This window comes from Onychomys torridus, chromosome 4, assembly GCF_903995425.1.
Source record: "Onychomys torridus chromosome 4, mOncTor1.1, whole genome shotgun sequence".
NCBI lineage: Eukaryota > Metazoa > Chordata > Mammalia > Rodentia > Cricetidae > Onychomys > Onychomys torridus.
In genome coordinates this window covers 151,628,311-151,640,863 of record NC_050446.1, presented here as the reverse complement: position 1 = coordinate 151,640,863, position 12,553 = coordinate 151,628,311, and the positions used below count along the sequence as shown (strand labels likewise).

Genomic DNA, 12,553 nt, shown 5'->3' with positions numbered 1-12,553 from the left:
CTATCTCACTGCTTTCCCCTCAAACTTCTGGTGTTCTGTTTTTCAGAAGCCCAATGAGTTCCCTTAGTGCTGTCTTATACCTGTGGGTTTAGAACCATGTACTGAAACATTTCATGCCCTACATTCCTGAAGAAAAATGCCTCTTCTTCCTCCAGAAGTCATCAACTGCCAATAGCTCCTTAACTAGGAATAGGACTTTGTGACTACCTCCCCACTACCCCCCCATTCTTGGGTTTTGTTCAGATTGAAGTTGTACAAATTTTGTGATTGCTTCACCACACTGTGAGGTCATATGTGCAATTGCCCTGTTGTTTCTGGACAATATTGTTTATTTGTAGTCATCTACCACCCTTGGCTCTTAGAATCTTTCTTCTTCCTCACCTACAATGTTCCCTGAGGCTTAGGAGAAGGGAGTGTTTTATAAATGTCTCATTTACAGCTAGGCACTTGGCAGTCTTTTATTCTCTCCACATGGATCTCAGTGTTCTTTGCCATCTATTGAAAAAAAGAAGCTTCTGTGATGTGGGCTGAGAGATACACCAATGTATGGGCATGGTTATAAGACATTAAGAGTTTAATAGTATGTCTATTTAGCAGAATAATAGGTCCTAGGAACTAATACTTCTCTAGCCACAAGTTCTATGACCAACAAAGGTCCCAGGCATGGATTCTATATTATTGAATCTAATCAGAAAGTGTTGGTTACTACCAAAACATTGATATGACTATTGCACCAATACACATGTCTTCCCAGGTCAGTCATTGTTGTAGCTCATAGGATTCACTGATTGATAAGACTGATGGTTACTTGTCTCCTCTGATAGTTTCCATGGCATCTTCCATTACTATTAAAGGTAGCTAGTAAGAATTAAGCTTCCAAGTCAGAATCACTTTCATTTCTCCATGACCTATGACTAATGTATTTGGTCTCTTCTTAGGGTCTTACTATCAACCTCTAGTTTAATCTAGAGGCTAACCAAGATTAATGTCAGTAGCAGGTAATGTTTGAAGGCTCTATGTGAACCAATTAACAACTCCTAAAAGAGGCAACCCAATTCTGGCATGGGAGTTTTATTTGATAGCTTATAGTGTCTAGGAGGGGCGTTGTCCCTTATAGCATAACTCCACTAAAACTCTTCTTGTGTATGTATGAGTTTTAGGAAGTGTCTCGAGTAGTAGGCTTCTAGTTGGCTTTTCCAAGGTATTTAGTGTTAGCTATCACTCTCCCATGTTTCCCCTTCTACCCTAGCCCAGAGTCCAGCACTGTAAGGAGTGAATATGTGTTCTTTAAGCCAGTAAGTCTGTGAAAGATGATGCAGAGTGGCACAGCCAGCCACTGGATTGGGAAAATTGACCACAATTTCTAGAAATTATCAGAAAATTCAATAATGTTTTCTTGAAAGTAGAAAATAGCACATTTTAAAGTTAATCCTTAGTATGTTTCTCAAGGTCCTTGTAGAATAACATTTTATACTATTTTTTTTTTCTAGTGCTGGCAACTGAATGAACCCAAGGCCCTGTACTTTTGTGGACAGGCATTCTATCCCTGAAATGTATTTCCAATCTCCAGTGTTTAATACATTTTTCTCAGTTTGTTTGAAAAAATACTATCCTCATCATACAAATACTTCCATATACCTGTTTCCTATAACACTGAGTATCACCTGGTTTTTTTCTGTAATCAGACTCATATCTGAAGATAAAATTTAGTAAATTTGTTTTATTATGCATGACCAGCCTGCCCCACTCTTTAACTTTTCGTCAGTTTTTGGTCTGATCCAAGTTTCCTAAATGCTCTATATTTGAAATGAATATAAAAGTAGAATTTAAAAGATAGAGCTAAAAGAATGCCAAATGTCTTAAAATAATATTTGTAAAAAGCACTTTAGAATAACTTAAAGTACCTATATATGCACATTTAGATAATAAATGTAAAATTAGATAATGTATTTTCTAGATTTGTATATTCAAGTTATATAAGAATGCTGCATGCTGGGGTTAAGTCTTGATGAAAGAATTGGGGAGTAAAGATGCTACTTCATCATCCCATCATCCAAAAGGCAGAAGTTTGTGTGCAGTTCTCCCAAGAGACTGTACAGCTTTATCTACCAATCATCCATTCAGAGATCTAGTCAACTCCTAGTAATCGAAGATTATTCCTCACCTGTCATTGGAGTCTCTAATGTCAAGATTCCTTAAAGGCTGTGTTTAAAACTGTATGTATCGTTCCAGAACTTACCCTATCCCAAACGTCAGGGTAATATAGTACAGCATATGGCAACCTCTCCCCCATTTTTCCTAATTAGATGGAAGGCACTATTCTCTATATTACTTAATTCAAGTCACTATGATATAATAGAACAATTCAGTGAGGAAAGGAAGGCAAGAATTTAGTTTTGACACCAGCTCTTAGGAGAAATATTGGTGATTATCTGGGCCATCTTGGTTTGCGTTCTGCAAAATTAATCTTAAGATGTGCAGTGTATACTTGGTGGTGGTACCAGAAGCACAGATGAGGCATAAAGAAATGGAGCAGAGAAGAAAAGATTAACAATGGACTGTATCTACAAGCAATGTGCTACTGAAGAGATTGAAGACAGCATTTGGCTCAGAAATGTGGAGGATAGATTCAGAGGGGGTGAGAAAAGTACAGTCTTAACTTCTGGTTCCTTTGGAGTCAAAAATCAGGCACTTAACCCTTGACACTCCCATCAGTCTCTGAAAGCTCATCTATTAGAACTATCTGGAGCAAGCTTGAGTGTAGTCCAGCAGGACCAGAGTTGGTAGACAGTCTGCCATCAGGCTAGCTAGACTGAGCTTGTTCTGTGCTATGGACTCCAGCTCTGAAGAGATCTCAGAAGTGGGAAAGAGTGGGAGGAAGTGAAGCAGGACAACTCTAGCTTTAGACCTTTGCTGCTACCTTTATCCTACTAGGATTATATAAAATAGTCAAAAATTGGTGTCTTGGGTTTCTATTGCTGTGAAGAAACACCATGACCATGGCAACTCTTATAAAAGAAAACATTTAATGGGGTGGCTTAGAGATTCAGAGGTTTAGTCCATTATCATCATGGTGGGACATGACAGCATACAGGCGGACATGGTGCTGAAGAAGGAGCTGAGAGTCTTACATCTTGATCCATAGGCAACAGGAAGTGAACTCAGTGTTGCACTGAGCCTGATCAAAGGAGACCCCCAAACCCACCCCGGAGTGACACTCTTCCTCCAATGAGTCCACACCTACTCCAACAAAGTCACACCTCCTAATAGTGCCTCTCCTTTTGGAGATGTCCAACTCTTTGAAGGTCATATAGAATTAACAACTCTCACGAAGAGCCCATGTTCATTCTCTCTCTCTCTCTCTCTCTCTCTCTCTCTCTCTCTCTCTCTCTGTGTGTGTGTGTGTGTGTGTGTGTGTGTGTGTGTGTGTTTTTCAAGACAGAGTTTCTCTGTGTAACGGTCCTGGGGGTCCTGGAACTCGATTTGTAGACCAGGCTGGCCTCGAACTCACCAAGATCTACCTGCCTCTGCCTCACAAGTGCTAGGATTAAAGGCATGAGCCACCACCACCCTGCAGGTGTATACCACTACTTCCTGGCCCATATTCTTATTATAGTCCCCAAATACCACTTTACATCATTTTTGTGGGAGAAGTGAGTTGAAATTCAACAGGGTGAGCTATGAGTTAGACTTTGAAAATTCTAGAAAATCTTTGGTTATGAACAGCACATCCACTTGCCTTTTAAGTGTCTGACTGAAACTATAGGAGACCAGAATTAACACATTTGTGAATATGGACACAGATTCTACTGACTTAATTTCTCACTGATATAAAACAACTGGTAACTACTGACCCATTGCTAGGCTGTGACTACTCAAAGTTAACTATAAAAGCCACTATCATCCTTCTAGAGGTGGGGTCCTCCTAGCATTACAAACACAATATCCTTTTCTATTGTCTGATCAAATTACATGGAAGTGTAAATAAATTCCATCTATTCTCTCACTTTTGAACATCAACTTCTTTATTAATTGACAGATAGCCTTTATGCCTTACACAGTGAAATTCTGGAGTGTGTTGCAGTGGTCAGCTTTTGGTGAGTGGAACAGATACCTGAAGTGACCAACTTAGTAAAGGAAAAGGGGTTTGTCTGCAGCAGTGTCTGCAGCTCCAGTCCCTGAGCAGTTGGCATCACTGCTTTTGAACCAATGGGAGGCAATCCATCATTTGGGGCGTATGTGATACTCACCAAACTTTTCACCAGTTTAAAAAGTGAGAAAGGGAAATATCAAGGTCTCATAATTCCCCTTAAGAATACACTCCCAATGGCCTGAAACCTCCCTACCCAGAAGGTTCTAATCTTTATCAATAATGTCAAGATGGAGACCAAGCCTTTACATACAGGCCTTTGGAGGACATTTGTAGCATATGTCTGTTTTGTAGCATGGCTAAGTCAAGGAAATCACATCTAAATAATCTCAGATACCATTTTTGCTTTTGTTTTGGAAATACTTTAAAAATCTACCCTTTTATTGATTTCAAAAATAATTGACTCCCTTATCTGTGACTATAGCATCTGCCTATTCAACTAACTTAATGTCAAAGTATTAGAAAAAATGTGTTAAACATATGAAAACTTAATTTTCTTGTCATTCTTCCTATGTTATTCCTATATCACTATAACAATTATTTCTATAGTATTTATATTTTATTAGGTGCTATAAGTAATCTAGAGATAAAGTATTTGAGAGGATATTTATAGATATATACATAGATTGTCAATCTTTTCATGTTGGTATTTGAAGGGCTCTGGGAAGAAAAACATCCTTTGCAGATACCAAGGAGCAATAGTAAATAATAAGTTCAATATGCTACTCCACAGAATTCCAACTCTGTTCACATTGAGAGCCTTGGCTATATCCCATGCCTGAGGCCTGGCCAGATTTGCTTTTCAAGGATTTCAAGAAGGCCTTCAGTGTGACACCTTGCAAGGTAGAGAAAGTTAAGGTCAGAAAAAGGAGGTCAAGGATGCTAAAACAACCAAATCACAGGCAATCAAAAATAGAAGCAGATTTTCCTTTGTTTACATTGCCAAAGGGGAAAAATTAACTTGATGGAAAGGGTAATTAAGCATTTCTTTTCCATTGTGGTCCTTCTTAGCTTTCTATCCAGCTGTTCAGTTCTGCATTGTGATGGCTCTTAGTCCAGATGCTCAGTTAAGGAAGGAAAGCGTGGCCCTGGTGCCATGTTACAGCACTTGCCATTATATTGACCCTTATTTTATTAGTGAAGAAGGTAGATGAAGACAGTGCTAGAATGCTCACAGAGATGTATTGTTGGAACAGTAATTTGATTAATCCCACAGAATAGCATTGTAAAGTAACTTCAAATGATTATGTAGGTCAACACATTCTATTTCTGTGTTCAGAAACTGATATTTTGTAAGGTGACTGGAGTGCCATAGAACTATAAAACTTAAAGTTCTAAATCCAGAATTATAGCCTTCTGTTAGTATTTATCCATCATAACGATTGATTTTCTAACTCGCTTACATTTTCAGTAACAACCTACAGAAAGATTTCTGTTCAAATGAAGGCATGCTCAAACTGTTAAATAAGTTCCCTGGTATTTGGAATGTGCGTCCTAATAGGAACTGAATTAGATGTGTATGACAGTAGTTTCCTAACATGCCTCAAAGGCTATTAGAGCCTGAATTCCAAATCTCTAGAAATTATTGGCCACCTTTTAATGGGAGTTAATGAGAGCATAATGAAGACAAATGACCAGCCATAGCTCATTTGGGCCTCCTGATACCCAGAGCCATGTCCTGTCTGAGGGTATGGATACATTTCAGGTAAATATAGTTCATCCTTGTGTATCCAGCCTCACTGAGACCAGCCATTGCTATCTATAGATGAATGCTGGAGAAATGGATAAGGTTATGTGTATCCTTACATAAATAAGTAACTGTTTCCATATCCATGAAAACACAAACACCCCATCAAACTCTAGTTCACTATGGACAAGCACCCTGTTCAAATGGAGAGCAAATCACCTTCTTCCTAATTGCTCCATTTACTAATTAAAGGAAATTCCAACAAGCTGGCCAGACTAAATGTTTGGCTTGGTCAAATGGACTCAATTTAGAAAAATCAACAGCAACAACAACAACAACAAAAAGGCCGGGTGATTATTTCTGTGTTACTTTTGCATCAAGCTCTTGTTCTTCTGAGTAGATATTTACACATTTATGTCCATCATTTATTTTGTACAAACCTATTAAAGTTTCTACACCCCAATAATGGCCTGCCATCAGTTTAGTGGTAATCCAGGGCTCCTAATCTTACTAGAAGCAGTTTGTAGACTTCCTGCACCGAGAGTGTCTTCACAGACAGTTGATCATCTGTTGTCTTATACTGAAGTTCTGGGAAGGAAAAGTGCAGGCACCAAAGGACAATGACATACCAAACATTGTTACTAACTGTTGTCAGTATGTAATACTGATGGGTTCTTTAACAGATTTCCAAAACTGTTTACGTTCTTAGATGTGGTCACTTCTGTGGCCAGACTTTTTGTTGTTTTAAATGATATGAAAATAGCTTTAAGTGAGATGCCTTGCAAGGTTATTTTGGCACAAAATGTTTTGTTTTTATTTTTGTTTTTGTTTTCCCTTCCCCACCCCCAGCTGGGTCATCTTCTGCATTTACTAGAATATCTCGGGTTTTTCTTTAATTTCTTAAAAAACAAAAACAAAACCCCTAGTCCTAAAAATCTTTATAAATATTAAAATATGAATGTTTGTAGCTATTTTTAATCCTTCTGGTGTCATCAGACCCTATGGAAATGTAATAGAAACTGTCTCCTTCCAAGAGGATGAACTGTGAATGTCTGTCAGTGTATCATTCTGTGAGTGTTGATGGGTCTGTAAGCGTAGATTCAGGGAGCTCCAAGCTAAGAATATTTTTACTTAGAGAATGTCTGTGGTGATATTTTATTTGTGCTTTAATAAAGCTTGACTGGAGATGGGGGGGGCAGAGGTCAGCCATTTTAAGTAAACTAGAAGTCAGGTAGCATATGCTCTTAATCCATCACTTGGCAGGCAGGGTCTAGGTGTGTTCAAGGCCATACTAGGGAACAGAACCAAGCAAGGAGACACATGCCTTTAATCCCAGTTCCAACCACAGAAACCTGGAGGTCTGCACAGTGACAAGGAAGTGAGGTAGCTGGGCTGAGATAGCCAATGGGAGAGCAGAACAGCAAGGCAATAAAGGTATGGGTAAGACAGCAAGTAACTTACATTTGGAAGCTGCAGATTTGGTGAGTTAAGGTTGCTGGTGGCTTTCACCCCTATATTTGGCTCCATATTCTTTATTTAGTAAGACCATTTAGAAATTTGTCTACAGATGTCATGTTAAAAGCAAGTATTTACGTGGATTTATAGTTAATTTATAAATGATGTATAAATATTTTTAGGGAAATTCAAAACTAAAAATTATAAAAATTAGTCATTTGTTTTCATAGCTTAAACCCACCCAGGTTTATTCAATATAGAAATATGCAATGGTATTAAATAGTCATTTAAGACTACTTCTTAATTTTTCTCTTTTATGAAATTTCTCATTTCACTTTAATCATTTTTAAATATTCTTTTAAATCTTTTTCAACTTTCTAAATGAGATTTAGAAAAAAATAAAACCCATAAAAGTATTTTTAAAATTCATATTAATCTTAAAGCATATCTATGTGTAGACCTTTGGATTAAATATTTGATTTAATATTTGCACTTGAAAAAATTCTTAAATATGACATTGACCTTACAGATTTTGAAAGTCAGAATCTCTATATAAATTTAATTCTAGTTTCTGCTATTTAAAAAAAATATTGACTGAATCTGAGAATTGGGTAATAACTATTTTACTTTTTAACATTGCCAAATGATAATTTATAGAATCAGGGGGAAAAATGCAACTTCAAGGTACTAGAAAAGCTCAGTGTATACAAGTCCATTATCCAAGGTGATTTGTGGAACCTGGAGAGGGACAATTTACTCTCTAGTTCCCATATGCAACACTTCCTAGCCAGGTTAGATGGCTAGTGCAGATTTTCATAAATTAAGTGACTTCTAAACAAGACAAATGCATTTCTTGTAGTCCATCCGAGCAGAAAAGCTGCACTGTCATTTAAAACCCATAAGTAAGTATGATGTAATAGGACCTGTCATGTATAATATACAGGATCAAGCCCAGCATAGCTAGTTTGTGAAGCTGGAAATTCAAGCAATGTTTTAAAAGTGTGACTCCTGTAGAAACAGTCTTCTATTGCTACCTGGCTCTTTGTGAATGCTGTCATGGGCTTAAAGGTCTTATCATGCTTTATAGCAAGATAAGTTACACATCTAAAACAGAGTACACTTAAGAATGGGTCATGTTAATATGAAGTCTTTGTTATCACTTAAAATATGCATTTGTGTATATAGATGGATATACTCAAATAACATCTCCAAGTTGTATTTTCTTTCACATATTTAATACCTAAAATCAGAGTATGCCTTATTATTTATAATGTGCTGTACTTTGTTTGGCAGCATTAAATAACTAAGCAATTAACAGTTGGTTGTACCCTGGAGCCACTGAGATATACCCTATAGATTATGTAAGACTGTGTATAGTTTGTAAGTTTAGAAGATGCTTCAGTAATTTTAAATCAATGCCTTAAACAGATCAAAATTAAAGTAAAATGTAATGTGCATTGACAAGGCATAAACAACGAAGCATGACTGTGTCTCAACACAGATTTATTTAGAGATGATATTTCACATACTTTCTAAACTATCATAACATATCATTATCTTGTTTTCAACCACAAAAATCATCCATAGTAACAAGGTCACACAAAAATAGGTAATGGTCTATTTTGGCCCTTAGGCTATAGTTTGCTAATTCCTGACTTAAAAGAAGATATAATATAGCTTTGAGTAGTAACACTTGCTTATGATCCTAGCACCAATGAGGCTGAGGCAAGAGGATTGATAGCTCAGACTTGCCTAGACTACATAGCTAAAACCTGTTTCCAAACAAAGATAATCCAGGCAGTGGTGGTGCACACCTTTAATCCCAGCACTCAGGAAGAAGAAGCAGGGAGATCTCTATGAGTTTAAGGCCAGCCTGGTCTACAGAGCAAGTTCTAGGACAGCCAGGGCTACACAGAGAAACCCTGTCTTGAAAAATAAAACAAAACAAAAAAAAATGGAAAATAAAAGCATTATTCATAGCACAAATTGTTAGAAGGTCTTATTAATAAAACAAACCCGGAGCCAGATATTGAGGTGAATGCTGGAAGATCAGAGAAGCAGAACAAACCCAGCCACCTCACCTCACCAATTCCTCAGCTGGCCCTGTTTCCTCATACTGGAAGCCTCTGTGTGCTCATCCAGAATGAATCTCAGCTGAATCGCTACTAAAAGCCTAAAAGCTTAACTAGACTCTACTAGTTTCTGTTTCTCATGCATTATAGACCTTTCTGCTTCCTGCCATTACTTCCTGGGATTAAAGGCATGTGTCATCATACCTGGATGTTTCCAATGTGGCTTTGAACTCACAGGGATCCAGGCAGATCTCTGCCTTTGGAATGCTAGGATTAAAGGCGTGAGTGCCACTATTTTCTGGCCTCTGTGTCTAGCTAGTGGTTGTTCTGTCCTCTGACCCCAGATAAGTTTATTAGAATGCACAATATTTGGGGGAACACAATTTATCACCACGATTCTCAACACCACTTTTGTAAATTCTGTTTGGCTTTGGGACAACCAAGGCTGGCCTGGAACTCTCTCACAGCCCTTTCTTCTTTCCCCAGCTTCCAGAGTGGCAGATTTTCAGGCCTTAACCACTACACCTGCCTTATAAAGTCCTCCATGGAATCTGTAAGCTGGCCCATGTTAGAAAGCAGAGGGAGGAGTCCTTGTAGAAGCAATAAGATGAAAAATTCTTTGCTGTAGTAGGCACCTCTGCAGCCCCCAGGAGTTGAGACTAAGGACTGCAATGGGCACTAAGGACAGAGATATGCTGTAATAGGATTCAGCTAGCCAGTGTGTTTGTTTTATAAGGACGATAACACCAAAACACTCAGCAGTGCAGCATTGTAGAGGGATATGAATGTCACGCAAGGTATGTCTGGAAAAGAGCTGATGGATTACCCATGCTAGACTCTGTCAACCCTGACTTTCTCTTTGCTCTTATACTTCTTTAATGGTGATTCACTTGCTGTTAAATGTAGTGAATAAAATAAGAAGAACACACACATAAACACATACACACACACACACACACACACACACACACACATACACAATGTACTTGTAGATATTTCTGGGTTTCTGGGTTACAAAAACTGGTACAGTCTAGTGATTAAATTTTCAAATGCTTTTCATCTACTTTATATAAATCATTCTATTACAAGCTTATGAACTCAAAACAAGTCATCATTAAGGACATTCCTTAGTTGGGTGTTGGAGGCAAACCTGTAATCTCAGTCCTCAGGTTGTAGAAGCAGGGGATCACAGGTTCCAGCCCTGTCCCCATATCAAAAACTTAACTAAAAAATACAAACAAATAAATAAACTTATAGACATTTGGGAGTAATATTTGGTACAATATGTAGTTACTATCTGTATAAATTAACACACTTTAAATACACATGAATCTCAGATAGTCTTAATATGTTAATGTTGGGAAAAATGAGAGTTGTGTGAAATTACTTACCAAGTTATAACATTTCCTATAAACTAGAAAACTAAAACACTTTCTTATGTTGACACAAATGGTTTCTTTAACCACTAGTTATTCTTGGTGTTAATGTGGAAAAAATGTATTTGAAGGATTTCTCTTCAAATCTCTTCAATGTTGGCTCCAATATTAAAAATTGTATTTTAAAGGGAGTTGGCTTTACCGTTTTGACATGTGTGAGATTAACAGTTTGGGGAAATGTGTCTATGCTCAATTTTGCTTCCAATTTTTGACTTTTAAACTTATTGTCAAACTCATAAAGAACTGGGAAGCATTGAAGATGATTAAGCACTTGCCATGGGGAATTATTTGCAGTTAATTAAAGCTGCACACTCCGGTGTATACTTGATTCACTGGTTATTAAAGCTGAATCATATTGTAACTACCTAGGTTTCTCACTTGTCCATCAAGCGTTGCTTGTGGTAGGAGAAACATGCTTCCTCATAATAATCAAAACACATGATGTTTAAAGCTATCTTCCAGTTTTGAGAAGCAGGGGAGGATAGAAGAGAGGGAGACAGGAAAGAGAAGCAAACAAAGAAAATTTTATTTCAGACTCTATCTGACTTGCTCTCAGGGCCTTAGAACTTAGCTTAAAGGCACAAACCCAGAAAAGAGGCAATTCATAGGAATTAAGGCATAGGTTTGGTGGCTCCTGTTTTCTCCCTATCTGAATGTTAACAAGATCAGCTAGTGATATTTAGGTATCTTGAATTCTGTCCCTAGGGCTATGTAGGAAATGCATACTAGATTGCAAGCTTCATGAAGGCAGACAGCTATTCCCTGTTGGGTCCCCAAGGCTAGACCAGCACCTGCCATATAGTAAGCGCTCAACAACTACTTGCAAAATGAGTGAAAGGCCAATTTTCTATGTTGCTGCTGGCCTACCTATAGGCTCTTTTCAATGTCTTTTTTTCAAGATCTTCCTGAGAGGGCTCAACGTCTATCATTCTAGACTGGCAGGAATTCTTTATTACAGAATACTTTGAGCTGTGTTATTTGTTCTGTAGCATAAGCTGTAACAGGAAAACTAAGCATGTATGGGCTGGCAAGAAGACCCATTAGGAGTTCAATTCCCGAAACCCACAGAGTATAAGGAGGGAAACAATACAAGTTGTCCATCGATCTCTACATGCATGCCCTTGTGCTCTCCATATGTGTGCATACACACACACACAAGTAAAATGTAATAAACTATTTTTAAAGTGGACATGTGCTGATTCCATATTTAAAAGGCACTTAGAGGGTGAGAATCACTTTGTATAGGGCATAAGGTTTTTATCCCTCCTTGCTCTTGTCAACTGCTTTGGGACCTTGGGGTGACCTTGCTTACTGGGATCTCCCCATGGTCTGTTGGCCAACAGGCTGCAAGGGCGAAGGGAGCAGAGGTGGCAGGCAGGGCTTGGCTGGCTGTGAGTACAATGGAAATAAACTTCCATGAGTCATCTTCAGTGAGACAGTTCAACTTTATTCCAGAGTGAGGGGAATACATAGGGCAGGGACAGCAGCTGGGACATCACCTAAGAGGTGCTCATAGTATGCTTCATTTGCATTTGGCAGCATGATCCCATCATGTGGATGGGAGCACAATACCTAATTATCATATGGGTGTGGGGGGGAATCATTTACAGGAAACTGTGTCAAGGTCACACTTAAGATAAGTCAAGGACAGCTTCCAAATAAGGTCAGGCAGAGAGCAGGAAGCCCCTGCTGGCTGAAGGCAGTCTTCCATTTTGCACCAAGCTCTGAGAGCTGTCTGGACATGCTGGAGTGC

The 12,553-nt window shown here is 38.3% G+C and overlaps 1 protein-coding gene across 1 annotated transcript in view; it reads left to right on the top strand.

Annotated features, from left to right (window-relative positions):
* The window catches only part of Macrod2 (mono-ADP ribosylhydrolase 2), a 1,315,286-nt gene that overhangs the window by 1,208,991 nt on the left and 93,742 nt on the right, over positions 1–12,553 (top strand). The window lies entirely within an intron of this gene.